This window comes from Macaca mulatta, chromosome 4, assembly GCF_049350105.2.
Source record: "Macaca mulatta isolate MMU2019108-1 chromosome 4, T2T-MMU8v2.0, whole genome shotgun sequence".
Lineage (NCBI taxonomy): Eukaryota > Metazoa > Chordata > Mammalia > Primates > Cercopithecidae > Macaca > Macaca mulatta.
Window position 1 is genome coordinate 34,005,038 of NC_133409.1, and position 26,879 is coordinate 34,031,916.

At 36.6% G+C, this 26,879-nt stretch overlaps 1 protein-coding gene across 1 annotated transcript in view; it reads left to right on the forward strand.

Moving 5' to 3' along the window:
* Positions 1 to 26,879, forward strand: part of LAMA2 (laminin subunit alpha 2) — a 611,116-nt gene that overhangs the window by 71,694 nt on the left and 512,543 nt on the right. The window lies entirely within an intron of this gene.

The window sequence follows — 26,879 nt, forward strand, 5'->3', positions numbered from 1 at the left end:
ATGTTCTGCAGTTTGATCACAATATGACCGGTGCTATGAATTTTTTGACCCTGGAAATTCATACCTCTAACTTATAGATTTTAATTTTTCATTATTAATTCTTTAACAATGTGCTATTTATTTATGGAACTCTTCTTAGTTGGATATTGAATTTCATGGATTAATCCCCTAGCTTTTTGTCTTTTCTGTATTTTGATTTGCCTCTCTCTCTTTTTTTTTTTTTTTTTTTTTTGAGACCAAGTCACACTCTTGTCCCCCAGGCTGGAGTGCGATGGCATGGTCTCAGCTCACTGCAACCTCTGCCTCCTGGGTTCCACGATTCTCTGGCCTTGGCCCCTCTTCCTGAGTAGCTGGGATTTCAGGTGCCTGCCACCACGCCCGGCTAATTTTTGTGTTTTTAGTAGAGACGGGGTTTCACCATGTGGACCAGGCTGGTCTAGAATGCCTGACCTCAGGTGATCCACCCGCCTCGGCCTCCCAAAGTGCTGGGATTACAGGTGTGAGCCACCTCACCCGGCTGATTTCTCTTTTCTTTTATTTCCTTTTCTTTATATTCTATTGTTTCCCCTGGGGAGACTTCCTCACCTTTGTCTTACAACATTTTTAAAATTATCATAATTTTATTTTTAATAACTCTTTTGTGCTTTGAATAGCCTTTTAAAAATTAATGCCTCATCCTGTTCTTGTTTCGTGCATGCCGTATGTTTTGCTAGTTCTCCGAGGATGTTGACTCATTTTTGAAGTTTTTAATCCTATTTTTCCCTTTGTTTCCTCCTCTGAATGCCTTCATTCTATTTCTCTGTTTTGTTTACTTTCATGGGAGATATAAAATTTCTGGGAAAATTTTGCTGTCCAATAATGTTTAGCTGAGACACTAAAATTGTTGAATCTCTGTATGTCAGAAAAACATGTTAACTCAAGTATGAATGAGGTATCATTTCATTGGAAGACTCCCAAATATCCTCTCAGTAGGTTATTTTTATGAACAGGTATTTTCCAATCTTTGTCTGCTAGCATTTCTGTGGAGAATGGAGCATGAGCTAAGGATGAGAATAATCACATTCTACAATATGTAGATTTTCACTTTTTCATTTTTGGTATGAAATCTTATCCTCACCCCTCATCCTTCACTGCATGGTAATTGGACACTTTCTTATTAAATTTCCCTAGAGAATTTTATTAAGGTTCTGTAGAGGGACAGAACTAATAGGATGTATATACATATTATATATAGGATATATATGAGATATATATATAATATATAGGATATGATATGATATATATGAGATATATATAATATATAGGATATGATATGATATATATGATATGATATATGATAGTTATATATATGATAGATATGATATTATATGATATGATATATATGAGTTTATTAAGTATTAACTTACATGACTGCACATATATATATATATAAACTTACACGATCACAAGGTCCCATAATAGGCTGTCTGCAAGCTAAGGAGCAAGGAGAGCCCAAGTCCCAAAACTGAAGACCTGGAGTCTGATGTTTGAGGGCAGAAAGCATCCAGCATGGGAGAAAGATGTAGCCTTGGAGTCTAGGCCAGTCTCTCCTTTTCACATTTTTCTGCCTGCTTTATATTTGCTGGCAGCTGATTAGACTGTGCCCACCAGATTAAGGGTGGATCTGCCTTTCCCAGCCCACTGACTCAAATGTTCATCTCCTTTGGCAACACCCTCACAGACACACCCAGGATCAATACTTTGTATCCTTCAGTCCTATCAAGTTGACACTCCGTATTAACCATCACAAGAATAAATTCCCAGTAGCCTCTTGTCAGGTTCAGCAATGGGATAGTAACTAGGTTTATAGGGTTGGCAGGGGGATCTGGATACCTAACTAAGATTTTGCAGCCTCAACATTTACTCCAGTCTTGTAAGTTACTTGGTGCTTCAAATTTCAGAGACATTCTGGGGATCAGCAGCTCAAATAACACTTCTTGCTGTGGTTTGCTCCTCCCCTTTGCAGACACATCCTATCCCCAGCTTTCACTGCTCTGGGCTAATACCACTCACTCCATCCACTTTCCTTCCATCCTATATGAATTTGTTAACATTTCTTTTCTGATGTCATCCTCTGGCCCATATATATACATATTATATATATAATATATATATATATATATATGACTTAACTCTTATTTTAGTAGATTTGTGGGTTATAACAGCATTTAAGTGTGTGTGTTCACCATCAGGTTTAACCAAAGTCCTAGGCCTGAGTATTTCAATCTGAAGAACAAACAGAATATGATCTTACTTTCGTACCTCTATTTTTGATAGTCTGTAATACTGAGCCCTATCTATGCTTTCAATCAAATTACCAATGGTATGAAACTCTTTAATTTTGTGTGTCTCACATTAATACAGAGAAGTAAAGGGGGGCTTCCGAGCCTCTTTAACTGCATGACTATTGTGAGGAGAATGCTTATGAGTTGTTCTTCATTTCCATGGGGACAAGGACAATCAAAATACAGTATAACTACATTCAGAGTGTTATTAGAGTTAGGTAGTACCTTTTAATTGTTAAACAATAAAGTAGTAACATTTTGCTCATTAGGCTTGTGCTTATCAAGACAAAGAGGCCTGATTTACTGATTTAGTAATTTTGTCCAAGGCTTTGACATCCATATGATGTAGACCTCTGGGTACCAAAGAAGTCTATAAATCCCAATCACAACTGTGATTAATTATGAAAATCTTCTGCATGTATTTCTTTAGCTGATGACAGAGGTAGAATCAATTAAATATTACTTTAAGTTTACTGCCCCTATTTCTCTTCATTTGAAAACAGCTCAAAAATCTCTTATTAATGAAAGAAAGTGTAACAATCAAATACTCACATTTCTCCTGAATAAAACAAACTACTGATGAGAGACTAAGATAATTATTTTTAGTATCTCTGTTTGTTTATTTATTAATAAGTGAAACAAGACATGATTATATTGGGAGAAGAATAGTGACCCAAGGACTAGATGCCCTTCTTCTGGTACAGTTCTTTCACTATCTGGTATACCTCTGAAGTGTGATTGAACATGACTGATCATAACCAGATAATCTTTAAAGCCCTTATCCTCCCTCCCTTTCTGTATTTTTACTTTTCTTCCCTTCTTGATGCTAAGACCTTGATACCAAGTTGTTCACAACTGACCCACATTCTAGGGTGAAATGATGGTGCATGTTGGAGACAAATATACAAATAAATACCATATGGTTACATTACTACTGTGAAATGTATGTAGAAAATGCTGGGGTAATATGGACTATTTTCTTAATAATCTAATTTCTTACCTAATAGACAGTCAACATTTCCAGTCATGGAAATGAACTATGTCCACATGACTGAAATCCTTCACATCTGGCTATCTTTAGGCACTAAATTGTGTCACATTGACTGAGTATTTTCCACAGAGTGCTTTGTTTACTGTTGTAAAATCTTAAACCAAAATGTTACATCAAAGGAAGAGTTGCATCAAAAGAACCTCAGCAAAACCTCAAACCAACCAAACACTCCACTTCTCTGTTTAAATTATTAGCAAAAGCAGCTCTGTTATCCCAGCTTCTAAGCTAACCAGACTCATCATTTTGGCCTTTCATGTATGCTTTTCCCATGGCCAAAACGTCCGCAAATTACTAATAAATGCTGGCAAGGAGAGAGGTTAAAACAAGGAAGCCATGCGTTTTAGCTGACAAAACATTCACTGAAATGCTATCTGGGTGAAGCACTGAGAAATTCATCATCTGAATAGTCTAAATTATAGTACATGAAGAATGCAACTTGCTAGGGGGACATACCTTCAGCATTATTCGAGGTTAATTTAAACCAACATGCAGATGTTTGTATGCTTCATGTGTGGTATCCCAAAAGGTTGTGTTTTCTCTTTTGATCTTTGAATATGCTGATCACCTTTCATGAACAGTGGCATTCAATGCACTTTGAAGAAAACATAATCTTTTTCTTTGAAGGTAACTTGTAAGAAAGAGAAATCATTAAAGCCTGGAGTGTAGGATTGTTGTTGACTGAAATGGTATCAAGTGAGTTGAATGCCCCCTATTTTAAAAGTGGGCATGATCTCTATTATTACTGAAAAAAAAATCTGCATTTTATGTTATATCTGACATGGGAAAGGGATGCTTGATGAGTAGCCAATGATGTTGAACTGGCTGTATTTTCCGACTGACTTGTTTTTCTTATGAAGGCAGCAGTTTAGTAAAATTGTGTTTGTTTTTCTTTCTGATAGTCTCTAATTGAAGTTTGAAGGTTCATTACACAGTGCCTGGGAATATGCTGTCAAATACAATTCACCTCTCCCACAGTGAATGTTGGCATGATTTTATAGGACAGGGTACTCTAGAGCTCAGCTGTCATAATATTTGGCTCCAATTTCATTCATAATGGACAGAATATCTACAATGTTTTGAATCCCTACTTTCAAATGTCAGTGCACTGGAACAAATATTAAAGAATGGGTTTGAATCTAAGCAGATGAATATAGGCCTTCAAACAACATGTTGTATGTTGTTTCCTTCAATTATGTTGAAATAATGTAACCTTAAATGTTTCACAGATGTATCACTTGAAATCTAAAACACATACTACTCATCAAAGTCATCTTTATTTAAGCTTAGGAAGAAAAATAAAAATCTAAAATGTTTGCTCTTAGTCCACACACACTTCTCATCTGGCAGGACATTTCTGATTTTATCTAGGAAATTGAATATATGTCAGGTAGGTTTGGGTTGCTGGGTAAATGAGTGTGCTTCAGTGTCAGGACTGTTTTTATTAACAGATTTTATAAACTGACTTGGTAGTTTCCAGTTCTGTGGCAAGAACAATCTATCATAATAAACCTGTAACATAAATGTACAGAATACATTCCTGTTTCAAGAGTCTATAAGAGGAGTCCCCTCATGAACAATTTATATGAGAGGATTATAAAATGAAGTTCAGCAGTAGCACAAGCAACTGTGGTGAATGGTGTGTTGTTAAGGTACTTTAAATCATGAAAAAAATATACTTTCAAGGATTTATTAATCTTACTCCAAATATGTATATTTTGGTAAATAGCAATTGGAAAGAAGAGTTTGTATTTCTTAGAAGCACAGAGCTGACCAATATATTGGAAAACTAAATAAAGCCGGCCAGTGATCTCTGTTCTGAGTGAAATAATTTGCTCTGTTTGACATCTGGATGGCTATGTCAGTGTCACTTTATTTTTCTTTTGTGCAAGTTTGATAAACTCTTTAAATACTAATGTGTATTTTAGAAAATGCAAATTCTGTTATATTCCAGGAGGAAGGAAATTGCCTTAGGATATGAATCAGATTTGATAACGTGATCATCAACTGAACTATATCTTATTTATTTAATTATTCTAAATTGATAACATCATGAAAGATAATTGAGATTTTTCCAATTTTATTTTACTCTTGCTTCTTGCTTATTTGAATCATTCATTTTATTCTTCTTCCTACTCAGAGAGGCTAAGCTCTCAAAAGGAAAGAAGTAATTTATTATGTGTAAGTTTCTAAGCATAGATATTTTTCAACAAACACATAAGCAATTATTGAGGACATTATTACTTATGTCACATAAAAACTGTATTTAAACAGGTTAAAAATATTTTCTGGTGAGTTTTATTTATTTTACAATGTTTACAAGTGAATCGTCAAGATGTCTCCCAATATTATTTCCTCTCCAGATAGCAACCTTTAAATCCTCCTTAAGTCATCTTTTATTCCAGTTTTCCTTTTTTTTGAGTTTAAAGGAAATAAATTATAACAATACAAAACTTATACTCTTGGTCCCATAGCTTCTCTTTTCTGTTGAAATATAGCTTGCTTTTTGGAATATTAACATGTAAACCAGAGGTGTTTATTTTCTTGTTGTTGTTTGTTTGTTTGTTTTTTGAACAATCTGACTATTCTAAAACACTTTTTAGGATATTACTAATTGTCAATCAGGAATTGAGATCCACAGATAAACTTATCAGAAACAGAAAATTCTTTTGAATACATTTTTAATATTTAAATAGTCACAGATCAGCACTAATTTTTTTTTTAAAGATTTTATTAAATAGGTAGGACTTCACATTGGATTCAACCTCGTATTTAAAATGCAAATACTTTTTTTTTTTAATGCACAAAAGTTATATGTTTTTTTTTATTTGCTTGTTTTGTTTTGTTTTTGTTTTTTGTTTTGTTTTGTTTTGTTTTTAAATTTATTTATTGTTATTATACTTTAAGTTGTAGGGTACATGTGCATAACGTGCAGGTTTGTTACATATGTATACTTGTGCCATGTTGGTGTGCTGCACCCATCAACTCGTCATTTACATCAGGTATAACTCCCAATGCAATCCCTCCCCCCAATTCTGAAAGAATGTATAAGAGGCTATTAATAATAATAACTAATAACTGAAGGCGGGCTGTGAGTGGAGACTGAAAACTAGATCAATGGCAGACAGCTATGAGAAAAATACATATATATTTTATATATCTGTGAATTTTGTTCTTGAACTATGTGAATTTCTTTCTCAAAAACGTAAATTTAAAAATAATGATTGCACAAATAAATTCTGAAACATTACTAGATTAAAAAAAAAATAAAATGCAAATACTTTCTGATTTCTCTTTTTGCTAAGTAATATTCTAAGAGATTAGTCATATATTTTAAAATGTTGTGACTGTTTTTATGTTCCATGTTTGTATAAATGTAGAGATTAGACACTTGTTTAAGATCCTTAAAGATCTGAGATAAATTATTTTTGAGAAATACAAATTTCTTTCTGTAATTTCTACCTTCTGTGAAAAACTTCCTGAAGACTGTTCTGTTGCTCTTGGTTTATATGCAAGTCTCTTAAAATAAAAAATAAAAATAAAAAACAATACATGAGGACAAAGACTGGAAATAAAGGAAAAATAATTTAAACTCAAGGGATTTTCTTGGGTAAGGCCTCAGAGAATGTTCCAGCTGTTCTTAAGAAAGGCATTGTATATAAAGGCCACATTTAGCTGAATCGATTGAAAAATCCTTATTATTTTGAGAAATAATTCAATTGTTGTCTCAATGCTAAATATTCATGAAAAGTATCTATTCATTCACGTAATCCTTTTTAAAATAAAGTAATTAGAAAAAACAGGTCAATGTGCTAAGAAATGAGCTTTTCTTTATCGAATGGTTAATTCTTTATTAAATGGTTATTCTTTAAAATGAGCAAAGATGAGCTCTGCAAATAAGGTACTTGTAATAATGAAAGTACTATATGCAGGAATACTGGCTTTTTGTTTTTAATCTGCAATTGGTTAATTAAATTTCATTGTGAATGTATTGCATAAAATATATTTCAAAGGCACCATTCTTCCTCATAATACAACTAGCGAAGGTCCAAATTTCAGTGACTCAAGTGTAGGTGGGAAAAAGTCCTCACGGACTTTACGCAAATTGTTAGAAAAGCTTATGTAAACATGACTACTGTGAATACAGACCAGGGACGTGCCCCAGAGTCAATGCGTTCTATTCACTTGCTGCCACAATGCTTTCAGGCCTAGGCTCTTTGCAGACAGAGAGCAGCATCAGGGAATGGTTAGTACCTGTGCCCAGCGGGGTTTGTTGAACTGCTAATGGACACAGGTAGATTCAAGTCCTCTATCATTCCCAAAGACATACAAAATCAAATATTGACTTAAAGAGAAATATAAATGAAATAAATTCTAAAAGGAAAAGAAAACAAAGAAATGTCTTTTACAAGGCACTAAAGAAAGACACAAAGGAACGTTCATATAGATTATTTTATTCAATATTTATTGAGCAAAACGTTTGTGCCAGGCACTGTTAGATTGGCCTCATGAGCTTTGCATGGGCACCCACTTGCTATTTATCAGGCTTGGAAACATACTCCTGACCAGCATTTATGCTAGATGTGATTTCTGTCTCATACTGTGCTGAGGGAGTGACTAAAATCTATATTGACCAATACCTGATGAGTATATTTGACAGATGTTTAAAAATTAACCCTGCTCAAAAGTGTAAGGGAATCTCTGCTAATCAGGATCATAGGTTTGCACGGGTTCCTAGGAGGAAAAGAATGAGTGTGACCAGTTTATACACCAAGCATCAAAGGTTTCCGTTCTCTCCCTAGGGAAACACGGATTTTACTGCTCAGTGGATGATGAAAATTTGATTCTGACTTTTACACCTCAGATTATTTCTAAGTTATTCAGTCTTAGCCTAGGATTCCCAGCCCCAGGTCCATCGTTGCTCAAGGGTAAGATCACAGACCTAGTGCCTGCATTGTTCCCCTTCTGCCCAAGTCGTGAGGGCCAATTTTGCTCCCTAATAATTTGCATTAAACAAACCAATCACTAGATTCCTTCTACAGATGAAAATGCATTTATTCAATCAAACAAAAGGGAATCCATGTGAGGCAACTAAGGAAAGGCTTTCCCTCCAGTCTGGTGAGCAGTGGCTATGGCTCTGCTGGCTCTATTTTGGGAGGTCTTTATAAATGACCACAATTAAGCTGTAGATGTACTCATGCCCTAGATGTAACCATCTGTTCTGGGGAATATGGCTTGGTAAACCCATTGGTGTCTAACACTTATTCATGTCATTCATTCATTCATGTATTCAAACAAATATTTTTGAGCTCTTATGAGATGCCAGGCACTGTTCTAAGCAATGGGAAAACAGAAGTAAACAAGTGCCCATTCTTATGATGCTTTATTTTAGAGGGGATGGGAAGAAGGAGAAAAAACTAATGAATAAGGAAAGAAATAAATCAACAAGATAATTTCGTATAATGCTAAGGATGAGAAGAAATGAAAACAGGTGTTGGAATAGATCATGGGGTGGGAGTTAACTGAAAGGGTAGTCAAGAAAGGCCCTGCTAAAGAAGGGTTGAGTTGGTTAGAGCCCAGTGAGGGACTTTCCAACTCTGGAGATGTTTGCAGAGAAATGCAGAGGTCCTAAGATGGGAATGAACATCTCATGTAGGGTATAGCTTCTCATGTTTGAGAAACAGAAACAAGGCCCTAAAGGATCTAATATTGTGAGCCAGGATAAGGGCAGCCAGGGTAAGGGCAGATGACAGGTAGGACCTTGTACTGTGTATGTAGGACCTTGTACATGTAGAAGTCAGATCACGTGGGACCTTGTGCTTCGTTTGAATTTTATTCTAAATGTTGGGAATCGATTAGATGATTTTGAAAATAATACTTGCTTAATACTGTGCCACTCTGCCTACTTTCTGAGAAACAGATCATAGTGAGACAAGGGTTGGAGGCAGGCAATGCTTCTACAGAAGACTTTGATGGGTTCGGTTTCTATAATTTCCAAACTCAACTTTGATGGGTTTGGTTTCTATAATTTCCAAACTCTGCAGGAGACCACTACAGCTTCCTTCTCAGATGCTCTTATTTACTATGGGTCCAAACCCCTCAGCAGATAAAATCTGGCATCAATAACACTGCCAATTCTGGCTAACACCTTGGCCAGTGGAAAGGATTAATATAACAAGAGGGGAGACAACAGATGGAAAACCATTTCTTTTACCTCTTTTTTGGTCTCCACAGGATGACAGTAACACTTTGTGATAATCACATGTATGCAATTTACCAGAAGTTTTGAAATCTTAGATTACCACTAACATTCCAATTTCTAAAGGCAGTGGACATGAATTCCTGCAGCTCTCTGTGAATACATTTTAGCTGTTAATATTATATTACAACTTCCTACATAGTTTTAAAAATTTAGGTTAATGTTTCCTGTTAATTAATTGATTGATTGATTTTTTTTTTTTTTTGAAATGGAGTCTCACTCCGTTGCCCAGGCTGGAGTGTAGTGGTGTGTTCTCAGGTCACTGCAACTTTGCCTCCCAGGCTCAAGTGATCCTCCTGCCTCAGTCACGAGAGTAGCTGGGATTACAGGTGCATGCCACTACGCCCAGCAAACTTTTGTATTTTTAGTAGATATGAGGTTTCACCATGTTGCCCAGGCTATTCTCAAACTCCTGAGCTCAAGTGATCCACCCACCTAGGCCTCCCAAAGTGCTGGGACTACAGGCATGAGCTACAGCACCCAGCTTCCTGTGAATTTAAAGTAAATTAATATTATGTACACAGAAGTGACAGCAAAAATGCTTCTATTTGGATAAAACAAAAAAATTAAAAGTACTTTAAAAGTGAAAGATACCACATACTTTAGAAATAACTGGTATTTGTATGCAAGCAGGCCCAAATCTAACTTTGTGTGAAGATCAAAGTCAAGTACAATCATAGCTCATGTTGCAGTTATTTCGAGGTCTCAAAAGGGATAACAAAAATCTATAATAAAAAACAGAATCTGGGTTAAAATCAGTGGAAATAATTTTTATTTCAGGATTAAATAAATTGAGTGAAATTAAGTATCTGGCTTTTGGAGGAAAATACGAAGTCTTATTCTTTAAATATCTTTAAATTTATAAGCCATAAACTGCAAGTCACTAGCATCATTATGTTGATGAATTACCAGGTTTAATTCTTATAAAAATTGAAATTATCTTCTGAATGCTAAGTCATATTTTAGCCACAGGTAGTTTTTGTTTTGTTTTGTTTTGTTTAATCAATAATTCCTGAAAGAATGAAACTTATTTGACTTTTATTACATGACAAGGTTTAAAAAAATTTGCTTGAATAAAACATTATGGAGCCTGAATTCAAAGCATAAAGGCAGAAAGTAAAGTATGAAGATCTTTCAAATGTCTGTCACTTTTAATAGTTTTGTTCTGTTATATGACCTGCGAATGTTAAGAGTCTGTAAGAGTTTCTTCAGCTGCATTTGATTTTACCAACACCCTGTGGGTACAGTTAAGAAGATGACTTATTTGAGGCTTTATAACTGAAAGTGGATATGGTTCAAATGTTCAACAGATATAAACATACTTTAATTAAGAATAAATATTTTTATAAGATTGCTCAAATGACTTCTCTCAAAAATTTATTTTAGAACATCAGCAAATAAATTTGCATTACAAAATAGAAAATTCAGTTGTGGAAAATCATATTCTAACTTATTCTGATGATGTATTTCCCTTGTCAGGAAGCTTTTCCTTGAAGCGTGTTTTATAATTTGTGATAGAATTATCATCACTAAGTTGATCATTGCCCATTGGTTAGTCTACATTTACTGCCTTTTAGTGACATGAGCTCAATTCTAATTAAGAATGAGAATAGCCTATAACTGTAAACATGGATAGCTACATGTGTCTCTAGTGAGAGGTACTAGTCCTCTTTGACATTTCTCTTAAAGCGAAATTTATCTGCGGTAGTGATGGTTCTACTGGTAGCCATGTGGGAAGATAAGGAGCCCAAGATATTCATTTCTACTGCTGGCATGAGGAATGCTGTTTTTCTGCTCCATGCCAGTCTCTCATTTGATTCAGAAAGATTTGTGTGTCCTTAGCTTTGACCATCAAGAAGAGTCCGTCTCCTTTGCCCTCCTGTGCCTGGTGCCTGAAAGACCTAGTGAAGACTGAAAGAAAAGTTTTTATTTTTTTACATAGTGAAAGCACTTCAAAGCATTTTGTTATACATATCTGTAATTTAACACGATACCTATATTGATCATTTACATTTCAACACATTATTTTTGCAAGTAATGAACCGTTCTTAAGTGCTTAGTGTTGTCATAGGCATAAATCAAGTAGGATACCTGCCCTCAAGAAAGTGTATGATTTTATGCATTGAGATAAGAGAGGATTACTTTCACAGAAACAAACAAATAATTATTTAACAAAATGGAGAACTTAGGCTCATAGGTGAATGTGAGAATATGGAGGAGAATGAAAATCATTGCCAGGTGAGTGGTCAAAGAGTGCATTCTAGAAAAGGTGGTACTTGCACAGGGGTTTGAAGGATGCATTGGGATTAAACAAGAGAGAAATGAGAGGGAAGACAGATCTTCCAGACAGAGTGTCTAGAAGCAGAGCCAGCAGCAGATTTCAGTGTAAGCAATTTATTGAAAAAGTCCTCTCAGATGATATCTGTGGGAGGATAAAAAGAAGCTGAAAAGGGTAGGGGAAAAAGTAGACAAAGATGTGATCTCCAAAGTTGAGCCTCAGACTGATACATGGCATGGTCTGAAGGGAGAATTGCACCACAGAAGTGGGTACCCCTTAAGGAACTGGATGCCGGGATTTTACACCTCATATCTGTCAGTTATTGGCTCCAGGTTCAAGGGGTAGGGGGAAGTGCAAGTGATGTATCTTGCTAAAGGTCTCACTGTGAGGACGCTCTCATTCAAAAAGGCAGATCTCTGGAATGAGGCAGCTGCAAGCCATTAGCAGCCAAGTCTTGCCTCAGCTGAGAGATGGGTACCAGGATGAAAGGCCTGGTAAAGGGTTATGGGTGTGCCACCAGTGGAATTTCCTACAATTGGAATATATATGCTAGGTGCATACAATGTTAGGTGTGAGAGGGGAGACCAGCCTGTTGGAAAGTATTCATTAATGCATATTTGTCAAGAATTCTAGCTGGTAACACTATTAAACATTAGATATTGCTATTTTATGTTCTTTGAAGCAATTACACTGTTGGAAAAACCTTGTTTTGTAAAAAATCCATTCTATTCACTGTCTCACAGATTTAGGACAGTTTATTAATTAAGAACACTAGATTTCAAGTCAAACAGACCTGACCTTAAACCTTGACCTTGTTCTTGCTGTATAAATGGTTTTGTATGAGTTATGTATGTACTTAACCACACTGAGCCTCAAATTCCCATCAGTTATATGTGGATTATAATGTCTGCCTCATGCTTGTTGTGAACGTTCAATGTGATCATTCATATGAAGAAGCAATGAACACAGGGTCTGGTGCACATAAATGTTCAACAAGTGATAGACATTACTTCCTTCTGGATGAGTAAAACCTTGATGTTTTCAGTAGAGGTATTTGGAACTATGGTTGAATCTTTTCTGGGAGTTATTGACAGGACTAGAGTCAGGATGAGGTGGATGAAATGCCAGGTACTTTCATTTGTATGACTTGAGAGTGTATGCATCTAATTTTGCACCCTCGAGCACCTCTCTCACCTCAACACTGGAAAAAATATATGCCGGATTAAAAAAAATTAAATTGGAAAGGATGGTTTGTAGAAATGTTAGAGCATCCGTAAAACTCATTACAAAGGAAAATATATTAGTAATAAAATGATTCTAATAATACCTCGGGAACCACTCTAATTCCAAATCATCTCTATGTCTCTTGTAATGGCTTTCCAATATTCTTTGAAAAATATTGAGGCTATTTTAGTTGTGATATTGGTATTCTGATTTAGTTTAAATATCCTTTTATTCTTGAGATATAACATTTCAACTGAATGGCAACTATGATGCAGTTGAAAATGTACAGAAAAATAAATTACAAATTAGTCAACATATTAATTTAAAAGCAGTTACAAGCAAGTTACTATATTGCAATGAAAGAAAGTTCCTAAAATTGGTAATTCAACTATTGCTGTCCTAATAGCTGAAGTCATTTTCATGTGTGGCAATCCTAAATCAAAACCATCGTATGATACTGCAGACCTCTTAATAGCTTGGCTCCAGTGCTAATGAGCCCAGGACATTAGAGCTCATTTGAGAGCAGGATTCATGATTATTTTAATGTGCAGTTCTCCTACCTCTGGCTTTGTCTCAAAGACGTAGCCACACATGGAGAAGGACACTGATAATACGAGACTTTGACATTCTTTATAATTTTTCTTTTGCCAGGATCCTTATAATCCTTGAATCAAAATGATTGAAGCAGTTATTTTTAAAAGTAGAAGCTAGATCTAAAATGTATTATTTCGTGCCTCTTTCTTTTGACATTATTTTGTTCAGAGCACCTTTAAAAATTCTATTGGTGATTAAAATATTGAAACTATAACAGTATTTATGGCATGATTTTTAAATACTTCTTTCAGCTACATACTTCTGTAACTTATTGGCTTATTAATTGGTTTAATTGTTCTTAGGTAGCATTAATTATGAGAATTTGCTTCTTATTATGAGAAGCATTAATTATGAGAATTTTCTTCTTGGGAATTTGAGAATAAAGGAAGCGGGAAAGAGGAGGTGGTTGGAGGATGGATATAAACTGTTTTTTCAATGTACTGAAGGCATTTCAGATAACCAGAAGAATCACAGCGACAAGGGACCATTTGGCCATAGGATTAAGCCTGTCACTTTACCTACCCCACGAATAAGTAGCTATAGCAACTTACTAAAAGTGCTTAGCCACCATGGGAGTGGATGGAGTTCTTGCTTTGTGGGGACAATGCTGTGGGACCTCAATGCCCCCATCCGTAAGGGATCTTGGGAATTGCCTTCTAGCAGAGAGGCCAACTCACGTTTCAAATAAATATTTTTCTCTCCTCAATGGCTTTTTTAAGCTTTGCACATTAACACTGACCTAGTGCACCATTTAAAAGTCCTAAATATATCGCACAGTGGCCAGCCCAATCAGGGTAAGTGGTCAGACACCAGCATGCTGTGCACAGTATGCTAGTTGGCCTTTGTATAATACAGGGTACACCATTTATGTTCAGTTAACCAGGTGACCCTCTAGTTGCTTTATTAAGCACAGGGTTGACGGTCAAGCAGGTCACAAGGAGGACAAAAAGTGTCCTTGCATCGTATGAAAAGAGTTGCTTGAAATCACAGAATACCTCCTATTAATTGCTAAAATCCAATTTCCACCTGAAGACATGCCTCCATGACTTGTGAGAAAAATCAATTCTTTAGGTAAATAGGATCTGCAACTCAAACACTCAGACCTATTAGAGTATCCAGCAAAATGCCAGGAGATAGACTGAGCTGCAAGATAAATATGGAGCCATCTTGTGGAATATAAATTTTAATTAAAGGTTTTAAGTGAGCATATAATAAGGAAAGCATTGTTTTATATTAAAATGTATTCAATTATATTATGGGATGGAACTGAAAGTTCATATGCAGTTTTCAGATGTGTCCCCCAAAGTTAATATATTTCCTGGGCACTCATTCACACTCTTCTGCCAATAGTATTAATGCTTTGGGAAATGTTTGAGAAGTGCTATTCTAGTGGAAATGAGCCTGTGGGTTCACTGATTCATTTATCCACTCATTCATTTACTCATTCATACAGTATATAGCTTTCAAGCCACTTTTATGGACTATTTTTATTAACTTTGAATATCAAAACCAATAAAATAGACTTTGTGTCTGCTTTGTGACACAACCTAATGAGTAACAATTTTTAAAAGAAAAATAAATAGCAAATGATGAGTTAAGTACAACAATAAATCAAACATAATGCTATTAGGACCATATGGCAGAAAAACAACAGAATTTTTTTTTAATTAATTTATTATTATTATTATACTTTAAGTTCTAGGGTACATGTGCATAACATGCAGGTTTGTTACATATGTATACTTGTGCCATGTTGGTGTGCTGCACCCATCAACTCGTCAGCACCCATCAACTCGTCATTTACATCAGGTATAACTCCCAATGCAATCCATCCCCCTCCCCCCTCCCCCTCTCTCCTCCCCCTTCCCCCTTCCCTCCTTCCCATGATAGGCCCCGGTGTGTGTCCCCTTCCCGAGTCCAAGTGATCTCATTGTTCAGTTCCCACCTATGAGTGAGAACATGCGGTGTTTGGTTTTCTGTTCTTGTGATAGTTTGCTAAGAATGATGGTTTCCAGCTGCATCCATGTCCCTACAAAGGACACAAACTCATCCTTTTTTATGGCTGCATAGTATTCCATGGTGTATATGTGCCACATTTAAAAGAGTTAGCGAAGACTTTCCAAAGGAAGTGGCAATTAACCTGAGGTTTTTAAGGATGAGCAGGAGAATTTCAGGCAAATAAAACTTGCAGTGGGGTTGGGGGTAGGTGGATGAACCATGATATTCCAGGTGAATAATTGAGTACTTTAGCTTGGGAGGAGGGCCCTAAGCGAGAAAGTATATGACGTATTTCAGGAACTGAAAGAAATTTGGAATGCTTGGAATATAAAATGTGGGGCAAATGATGGAGGACAAAGAGGCAGCAGGAATAATATGGTTTGGCTGTACCTCCACCCAAATCTCATCTTGAATTGTAGTTCCCACAATTCCCAAGGGTCATGAGAGGGACCCAGATGGAGGCAATTGAATCATGGGGGCAGGTCTTTCCCATGCTTTTCTGGTGATAGTGAATAAGTCTCACGAGATCTGGTTATTTTATAAAGGAGAGTTCCCCTGCACTTACCCTCTTGCCTGCCACCATAGATGTGACTTTGCTCTTCATTTGCCTTCTGCCATGATTGTGAGGCCTCCCCAGCCATGTGGAATTGTGAGTCAATTAAACCTGTTTCTTTTATAAATTACCCAGTCTTGGGTATGTCTTTATTAGCAGTGTGAGAATGGATTAATACAAGGCATTAGAGGAAAAGAGTGGGGAGGGGTAAGGTTGAAAGACAAGCAAGAAGCAGATCATGAACCACTTTGTGAGGCTTGTTAGTGAGTTTCAGGGAAATCCTTCTGACCGCAGTATGGAAAATGAATTGGAAGGGTTAGAAGAGGAAAATTCATTAAAAGGTTATGAAGTAATTAAAGGGATTTAGGATAATGGCCTGAACTAAGATGGTGGCAGTGGGAATGAATAATATGAATGGACTGACAGGATTTTTTATTTTTATTCTGTATTTTGACTCAGCAGGCATTGGTAGCATTAGGTATAGAGAGTGAGGAGGGAGAAGGCTTTAGGCATGACACTCAGGTTGCTGATTTGGTTAAAAGAAGCACAGAAAGATACATTTGAAGAGGAAACAAGAATCCCCACTTGGAGTTTTTTATTTTGTTTTGTTTTTGTTTTTTCCAGTTCCTGATAGATAGCCATGCTCAAGTGTCCGAGTGGCAGTTGAGTCTTTCGAGTCAAAGCTCAGGGGAGAATTCGAGCTGGTGATAATGATTTGGGAAATTTTACTGTATAAATACTCATTGGAACCCAGGGAAATGGGAGGTAATATCCAGGATAAGCTTGCAGAAGGAAGAGACTGTATGGTAGGAACACAGAGAAAGAGATCAACACCAGAGAGGAAGAGATGCTTTACTTGAGGGTGGACTCTACATTCACATTGTTCTCTTTGAGAGAAGCATCATGACAACAAGAAATTTGATTTATTCCATATTTCAGATGGTTTTGAAAGTGGTATCTCACTAATGAAAGGAGTGTGAAATGAATATTGTTGACATTCCTGAGGAATGTATCTTGGGGCCTTAAAATTTGTAAGTATCATAAATATCATATGAATCCTAAGAAATTCTGGGATTTAAGGATGAGCAGGAGACTTAGGTTCTTGATTCTGTGTTATAAGTTATTCTCCAAATATAGCGGGACCATAGCACTGATGAAAATGATTTATACAGTAGTCTTATGATCCAATGTCCATGTATGAATAAAGGTTACTGTTCCTGTCCTCTAAATTGGGGTTCCCAGTGTAATACAGAAGACTACCGTGTGATAGTAAACAGAAAGCACGATCTACATTTGACCTTATTTTCCTCATTGGATGTGTTTATGGATATATTTTATTCTGCTTTTATCTGTCTGAGATTAATGCCTTGTCTGGCCTTTTTTCCTATGAGTACCTTTGGTTATAAAGAACTTTGCATTGTTACATTACCAATTTTCAGTCTCTCTTCTTTTTTATTTTTTAATTTCTTTGCCACCGCCTCTTAATACATAATGTTCTTTCTTCCTTCTTTCCTCCCCTTCTCTCTTTCTTCCTTCCTTTTTTCTTTCTTTCTTTCTTTCTTTCTTTCTTTCTTTCTTTCTTTCTTTCTTTCTTTCTTTCTTTCTCTCTCTCTTTCTTTCTCTCCTTCTTTCTTTCTTTCCTTCTTTCTTTCTTTCTCTTTTCGTTCCTTCCTTCCTTCCTTGCTTCCTTCCTTCCTTCCTTTCTTTATTCATTTCCTTTATTCTTTCTTTTTTTTTTTCTTCAGGGTCTCACTCTGTTGCCCAGGATGGAGTACAGTAGTGCAATCATGGCTCACTGCAGCCTTAACCTCCTGGGCTCAAGCAATCCTTCCACCTCCGCACCCCTAAGCAGCTGGGACTACAAGCAAGTGCCACCATGCCCAGCTAATTTATTTTCAGTTTTTGTAGAGATGAGGTCTCCCTATGTTGCCCAGGCTGGTCTCAAACTCCTGGGCCAAATGGTCCTTCTGCCTCGGCCTTTCAAAATATGGGATTACAGATATGAGCCACCTTCCCCAAACTTTCCCTCTTTTTTTTTTTTTTTGAGAGATTCTTAAACTAGATTGTACTTATGATAAATGTTGTTTGATTCATTACCTTCAACGGTGCTTTCAGTCTCTGATGGTTCAGACAAATGATTGTGTGTAGTTAACATTTCACCTGAATCAGGTTTCGATTGAGACAATAATTTCCTGACTGTGTCTCCACTTCACAAAATTAATTTATTTTCAACTTTTCTCTAGTTTTATCACTGTTTTGATAAATAGTCTTATAGTAGAGGAAGACTTATTGAAACAATTTCATCGCTTTTTTTCTCTTGTTTGCCTCAGAGTATGGTTGATTCATTCTCTCTCTAGGTTGGAGCCATTGCAAAATCAATATTTTACTTTTAAATGATTCTAAAATGTATACATTCTAGTTAAGTACTCTCAGCACTATGAGTTGTCCTTCTTTTAAAGGGAACTTATTTTTCTAAATGATGTCATTAAAAACAAGTCATTCCATGAGAAGAGAAGATAAGTACAGAGTTGTAAACCTGCAATAAAATAAGTACCCTGGATATCCAGCTTCACTGACTAGTTTAACTGGCTCATTCTTACTCCTTAACCAAATGCTTTTGAGATGCAAAGGCAGGGTCTGAGGGAAATTATCAATGAATACTTGTAATGAACCATTGAGGCTGGTTGTGAATAGTTGAAACTTCCAATATTAAGGCTCTGTATGCCAAGAATCTAGTTATACTTTCAGAAAATTTTTTTTCTGACCATCTACTCTGTGCCTTAAGCAAAAGTACCTGCCCTTCTCTCTCCCCCTCTTTTTTTTTGTTTTATTTGAGAGCATTGGCACAGTCTCGGCTCACTGCAACCTCAGCCTCTCAGGTTCAAGCAATTCACCTGCTTCAGCCTCCTGAGTAGCTGGGATTACAGGTGTCTGCCACCAAGCCCAGCTAATTTTTGTATTTTTAGTAGAGACAGGGTTCCACCATGTTGGTCAGACTGGTCTTCAAACTTCTGACCTCATGATCCACCCGCCTGAGCTTTCCAAAGTGCTGGGATTACAAGCGTGAGCCACCATACCCAGCCAGGACCTGCCCTTCTCTAAAGGCACTTGCTTGTAGTTGTTGGAGGAGATAGGCTTTGATTAACTCATCAACCTAATTGCAAGTATCATTTGACATGAGAAAGGGTAAGAAACAGGATTCTCAATAGCGTGATCTACAAGATAGACAGCAGTCAGTAGACTCTTGCTTCTCTGAGGAAGTGACTCTTGGAAGAATTAGTAGGAGCTAGGTGGACAAACTGGGGTAAAATAGAAGGTTGAGAAAGATGTTTTCAGATAAGTTTCCACAGGAACATAGTTCCTCTCCTGCTGTACTATGGAGAGGATACGGAGCCTTCAGAGATATAAAAATGTCTTTGTGGCTGGAATGCAAATATGAGGTGAAAGAGTTTGAATTGAGGAAGGGGGCAGAGCATGCAACACTTTAAAGGTTACTTTAAGAATTTAGTGCATTGTACTCATTAAGTGATGTGTTTACCACTTAGGTCAACAAACATTCTGTAAAGGCTTAGATAGTAAGTATTATAAATATTGCAGGTGATATGGTCTCTGTTGAAATTATTCAACTCTGCTGTTGTAAGGGAGAAGCAGATATAAACAATATGTATGTGTGAGTGGATGTTTCAATAAAACTTTATTTACAGAAACAAGCCATGACAGTATCTGGCATATCCCCTGATTCGATCATTCCTAACATTGCTGCCTTATTTCCCAATGTCTCCATTTGAACTAATGCAGGGATATTTTGGAGACTTTAGCAGTGCCTAGTCAGCAAGCATCAGTGTCTATAGACATTGAAAATAAGATTAAGGAAAAAAAAATGGACTCCTTTGATTTTCCTTTGAAGTAATGTCACAAGAAGAAAACAGCAGGCTGATTCATTTGCCAAGAAAGGAAGAGCATAAAAGACAAAATGAAATGCCAGAAACTAGGTACTAGAGGAAAGGAGCGCTAAGAAAATGTTCAAAAGGTATCTTGAAAAGCAAGGATCACCTGGTAGGTGAACTTGTTCAAAGTGTTCACTAACTCACCTCTTGCAAGAACAAACTATCTTATGAGGCTCTTCTCCAACATGTCTGATACACAGCACGTGCAGTCAACAGACTCTGTAGTTGCAAAGTATTGAGTTTTGTGCTCAAGCTATAGAGGATAATGCACTGTCATAAAATTGTTCAGGTGAAACCCAGCAAAGCTTAAAAGACTAAGGTGGATTTTGCCTCTTCTTTTAATCCGGTACTAATTTCTTTGAGTAATTTCAGAAAACTTTTTTACGCTAAAGTGATTCGTTTATAAAGTTCTCGTCGGCCGGGCGTGGTGGCTCACGCCTGTAATCCCAGCACTGTGGGAGGCCGAGACGAGCGGATCACCAGGTCAGGAGACCAAGACCACCCTGGCTAACCCGGTGAAACCCCGTCTCTACTAAAAATACAAAAAACTAGCCGGACGTGGTGGCGGGCGCCTGTAGTCCCAGCTACTCGGGAGGCTGAGGCAGGAGAATGGCTTGAACTGGCGAGGTAGAGCTTGCAGTGAGCCGAGATCACGCCACTGCACTCTAGTCTGGGAGACACAGCAAGACTCCGTCTCGGGAGACACAGCAAGACTCCGTCTCAAAAAAATAAAAAATAAAATAAAAAGTTCTCGTCAAAACCACCAGTGTATTTAAAATATTTTGGAGTTATAATACAGGACACAAGTGAAAGAAGATACTTACTAGGCAGGATGGGCTAGATTATGCTGCAATAATGAACAACCCCCAAATCTTTAGTGGTTGCAAACAACACAACTTTTTGTTCCTCACTCACAATATGGGTTCATGATCGTCAGCAGAGTGCTCCAAGAACCACAATTGCTGATATAGCTACTGACAGATCAGTAACCTTCTCAGTGTTGCTGGTGGCCATGAGAAAAGGCAATAATCATCTTTCATATCAAATATCAGAACAATGCAAGAGAAATATGGCGATTTTACTCTCTATATCAATATCACACACACTAACATTTGGTGTGCATTTTAGAATATCTTGCTGGTGCCCAGTCAATGTGTCAACTTTTTGCACTGTATACCCCTTGAAATGTCAATACTCCACAAATATGCATAGTCTGCTGACAGTAACCTGCCAGGTTCTAGACTTCCATATTGATCACTGTTAGCTGAATGTGTAGGTGAATTTTTTTTTCTTTTTTGTTTTTTGAGACGGAGTCTCACTCTGTCCCCCAGGCTGGAGTGCAGTGGTGGGATCTCTGCTCACTGCAAGCTCCACCTCCGGGGTTCACGCCATTCTCCTGCCTCAGCCTCCCGAGTAGCTGGGACTACAGGTGCCCACCACCACACCTGGCTAATTTTTTGTATTTTTAGTAGAGACAGGGTTTCACCGTGTTAGTCAGGATGGTCTCGCTCTCCTGGCCTCATGATCCACCCGCCTTGGCCTTCCAAAGTGCTGGGATTACAGGTGTGAGCCACCACACCAGGCCATGTGTAGGTGAAATTTTTGTAGGGTATGCATGTGACCATTCACAGAAGGCAAGAGGTTCTCTTTGGAATTTAATTTTCTGTGTGAAAAAGAAATCACATTTTTTTTTGTGTGTGGAACATTTCTCATGGAATAATGGGTCATATTAGGTTAAGTTTAGGAAACTGATGTTTATTGAGCTGTGCACATATCTGCTAAAGGAATTTCACATCTATAAATAAGTAAGCTTATTTTTCCATGGTGCCAGAGAGATAATGAGACTTTCATATAAAACTATTTTTGCCAGCTGAAATATCATGATTGTTATTCTAATATTTCCTCCACAAAGACTTAGTGAACTGCGTGTCCATTTTAGAAAGTTGGAGTAGATATTTTAATTTTTTCTTGCTTCTTGAGAACTAGTGTCAACAATAAAAATAGCTTTGATATTAACGTGTATATCTTAAGATTTCTTTGATCAATAGTAATTAAAATAAATCTGAAATGCTAATCATTGGACAAATGTGAGATTTTTCCTTTAATTTATACATTAATTGATGTAAGATAGTATTTAGAAAGTTTCAATCCTTTCCAGTTACAATTCTAATTGTCCCTTACCTCAAACTAAACAAATGGACTCTTTCCCATATTTTTCAACTTGGTGAAGGACATTCTAATCGTCTAGATGCCTAAATCAGAAACCTAGGAGTCATCCCTTCATTCTTTCTGTTCCTCACAGTCACACTTAATTAGTTGAATGGTTTTCGGTCCCTACGTACTTCCTGATTTCCTCCCCGGTGCCCTACTGCTTCTCTCCCTAATTCAGATAATCATTTCTCGACTATCCCATTTTAAGATGAAGCTATTTTGTCTCCCTGCAATGATCTTTCTAGAACCTGGTAATGTCATGCCCTAATGAAAAGTCTTTGGTCGGCGTCTGTCACCCAGGATAAACTTGAAACTCCTGAGAGTTGGATCTACCTCCTTTCAGCATCTCACCCTTGCCTGCCCTTCTAGCCTCCACTCTCAAAACTCTTTCACACATCATTTGAAACTGAGACATTAAAAATGCTTTCCAGGGCTTGGTGCAGTGGCACACACCTGTAATCTCAGCATTTTGGGAGGCCAAGACCAGCAGATCGCTTGAGCTCAGGAGTTCGAGACCAGCCTGGGCAATATGCAAAACCCCATCTCCACCAAACAAAAAACAACAACAACAACAACAAAAAAAAAAACCATAGCTGAGCTTGGTGGTTGTGCCTGTCATCCCAGCTACTCAGGAGGCTGAGGTTGGAGGATCCCTTGAATTCAGAAGTTCAAGTCTTCAGTGATCAGAAATTGAGCCACTGTACTCCAGCATAGGTGACAGAGCCAGACCCTGTCTCAAAAAGAAAATGATAATAATACCTTTCAGTTCCTCCAAAATAACATGTCTTTCCTTTGTAAATACTCTTCTTACTGCTTTTAGCAGACATTCAACCTGCAGGTCCCACGTCATTGACTCATTCTTGTCTCTTAATTGCTAGCCAGGCCTTTGGGAAGCCATTCTCTAGTTCCTACTCAGTTAGGCACCAACCTCTCTGCACTGATAGCACATAGGCTGTCCCTGTAACATAGCATGAGCCACACACTTTCCAAACTTGGTGTTTACCTGCTTGTCTTCTTTACTGCGTTGCTCCTTGAGGTAGCAAGGATGTCTTCTTTATTAGCTTTTTTATACTGAGAAAATTTTAAAATACAGGAAAAGAAACATGATAAAATATATACCCACATTCCTAAATCTTAGAAATAACTGTTGACATTTTGTCATGTTTTCTTTTCTTACTAGAGAAAGAAAATGAAATAAAACTAACCTTCATTTCTATCCTACTTTTCTGCCTGTCTTAGAGGCAAACAATATCACCAGTTTGTTGTTAATTTATTTCCCATTAAAAATACTTTTACATACATATTATTTATCTATAGCCAACAAATCTTATACATATGTGGTATTTGTGTTTTTCCAATTTTAGAAATGGTTTCCTACCTTTCTTAACTTATGACTTCTGACAATTTTCTTTCAAAATTATGCCAATGTGTATAAATCTCAAAAACATAATATTGAGTGAATATGCCAATAGGTAGAATGTCATGTAAAGCTTAATTTTTGTCAATTTTATGAGTAAAAATGGTATATCACTGTTGTTTTTATTTACCTTTTTGATGAATGAGATTTAACTTTTTCTCATTGACCACTCACATGTTCCCAACTCTGAATTTCTAGTAAATTCATGTTTTTCCAGGGAATGAAACAGTGAATGGCCACCGTCTGGAGGAAATGGGAGTATTCTAGATGCATAGTCAGGCAGTGTGGTTAGTACTGTGCAAGAATGGTAGGAGAGGATGGAGAGAAAAATGGGAAAACACCTTGCTAAGAAGTTTGGATTTTATCGTCTGGTGATAGAAATGTATTGATGGTCCCTGACAAGGGTAACAACTACTTTAGAGCTGAATTTCAAGAATCAGCTTGTGAACAATGCTTTGGAGATTAAGACAGTAGGAAGAAGATTTGAAGCGGTAAAGTGATTTAGAAAACTATTGCGGTGGACCAGACAAGAGATGGTAATGGCCTGAAATGAGCAGAGGGAGTGGAAATGAAGTCACATGGCTGCAGTTGCCATTTATTGGAGAAACTGAATTTCAGGGATTTGGATTGGGTCAAGGTATATTATGCCCATAAACTAAATGTTAATGATATTTATTTAATATGCACCAGTGATACTCATTTTTCCCTTCACTAAACTGAAGATTAAGGCAATCAGAACCTACTAAACATTGCTGAATTCACCATTGTATCCCCCAGTGCTAGTACCCAAAAAGTATATAATGAATTCTACTAACTACCTTTTGTAGTGTGGTTATTCTTACAGATTTTACCCTTTTCCTTCCTTTCAGTAATTCTTGTTTCCCCATGCCCCATATATCATTTAGCCACCACACCTTTTTGTGTTATTTTGTTTCTGCAATGATGCTGCTGCAATTCAGAACTGCTAGCAAAATCTCATGTTTAGCTTGATGTGATATTTTCCTGCTTATAAACTACCCATGTTCTTGCTGTGCTGTAGTCAATATGTGGAACTCTTTTAAAGCCTCCTCATTCATTGCAGATGTTTGCAAACTTACCTCTCTCCTTAAGGACCCATTAGTATATATTTAAATAGGAAGATCATTAGAGACAAGTATCCACATGTGAACTCCCTTAGCTACTGTTCTTTTCTCTAAATTTGTCATTTTCTCTGTTCAAAACTTTTCCATCTTTCTACTTTGTGGACACCTCTGGAAAAAAAAGAAAGTAATGTCTTACCAATTTTGCAGAATTGAATTACAAGTTTCTCACACCAAGACATTTTTCTAGGGAAGAAACAAGGTTCTTTTGTAGAGACGAGAATTTAAATGAATTTTTTGCAGTGGGAAGAGAGATATTTCTCACTAGTCTTACAGGTTTTCATCTGACTTTATAGTTTAAACTTGATAGCCATTTTGATGGCAATAAACATGGTTTAGTTAAATTTTACTCCATCCTCAGTTTTCCTGAGGGACTATCAGCTGCTGTGTTTGCTTTACAAAACAACATAAATTGCATGTATCCACCCTGGGAATCACTTCACTGCATTGAATCTGGATAGGACATAAAGATTCATGAATATTTCACAGTTTACTAGGAACCATCACTTTCTTGCTCTTCTGTGTAGATCTTCTGCTAATTAGTTACTTGGTACGTCTAAGATACGTTATTTTTATTATACATTCAAAGACTGTATTACTTTTTATTCCTTTGATATAAATCATAATATAGTGTCTTGTAAGTACGGCTTTTTAAAAACTCTTTTCATAGGCTGCCTCATTCTTTTTAGATTTATGCCCATGATGTACATGGTCCTGAATGTGGAATAGGTCTCTCTGAAGAAAAGTGGGTCAGATGGTCGTTCGTGCAGATTGGAAAGAAACTAGTAGCTTCCTGGTCTCTTTTGAAGGGCTCTGTTGTAAAATACGGATTAGTCAAGGTTTACAGTGCTGTTACTAGCCTGAACACTTCAAACCACCATGCAATTTAAAACTATTCAGTGCTTATGGCAAAATTCTGGTCTTTTGATGTTGGGGCAGGAGTAGACATTTTATTGGAATGAAAGGCAAAAATAGAGATGAAAACATTGGATCATTTTTGGCAGGGGGATTGACTTACCTTTAATAATAATTTTTTATACCTTTAAATCCAGAAATGTCAAGAAGATGACACACAAGAACAAAACAAAAGAAAAATTCAATTTAGAGCCCACTTAAGAATCTGACATTGATCTTCCAATGCCTTAAAAATGTTTTTATTATGAAAAAATTTGAACATATAAAAAGTGGAAGATATGGTGTAAGGAACCTTCAAGTACACATTACTTGCTTCAATAATTATCACCCATCAACCAATTATTTTTCATCTGTAACCCCATCAACTGTTCTGTTTTCCCACTGGAATATTTCAAAGCAAATCATCGTCTCATGTAATCTATAATCTGCAAATATTTAAGTATGCATATCTAAAAGTTAGAATTCTTTTTAAAAACATAATCTCAATATAATTAAACACTGAAAAATGAATAATTATTTAATCCCATCAAATATTGACAAGCTATTATTCTTTTAATATATATGAGCTAGAATTTTATGTAGAGAAAAGCTTTCCACCATTGACTCTTGTTTACCTACAGGTAGAATTCAAACAGGAAAGCAGATCAAATACTTGATTCTTTCTATTTGCCAGTTTTTAGAAAAAGTGAGTTGGTTTACTAGTATCCTTTAATGGTAACCAGTTGGTTTTTTGTATCTCTATGAACTCATAGATTTTAAATATATTTGAGGTGTTTCAATTCATTGCAGTTATGATTCTTTTCAATAATCAAATTGTCTCATCTTTGGTTGGTAGGAGTGTCTTCAACTTGGCTTTCTAGTCCTTTAAACTCAGTTTTCCTTAATGTTTCCCATGCTTTTCAGTGTTAAGGTATGGTAGGATTGTTTTACATATTTCCTGCCGTGGTCTTAGAAGCAGTCATTTCATGGAGG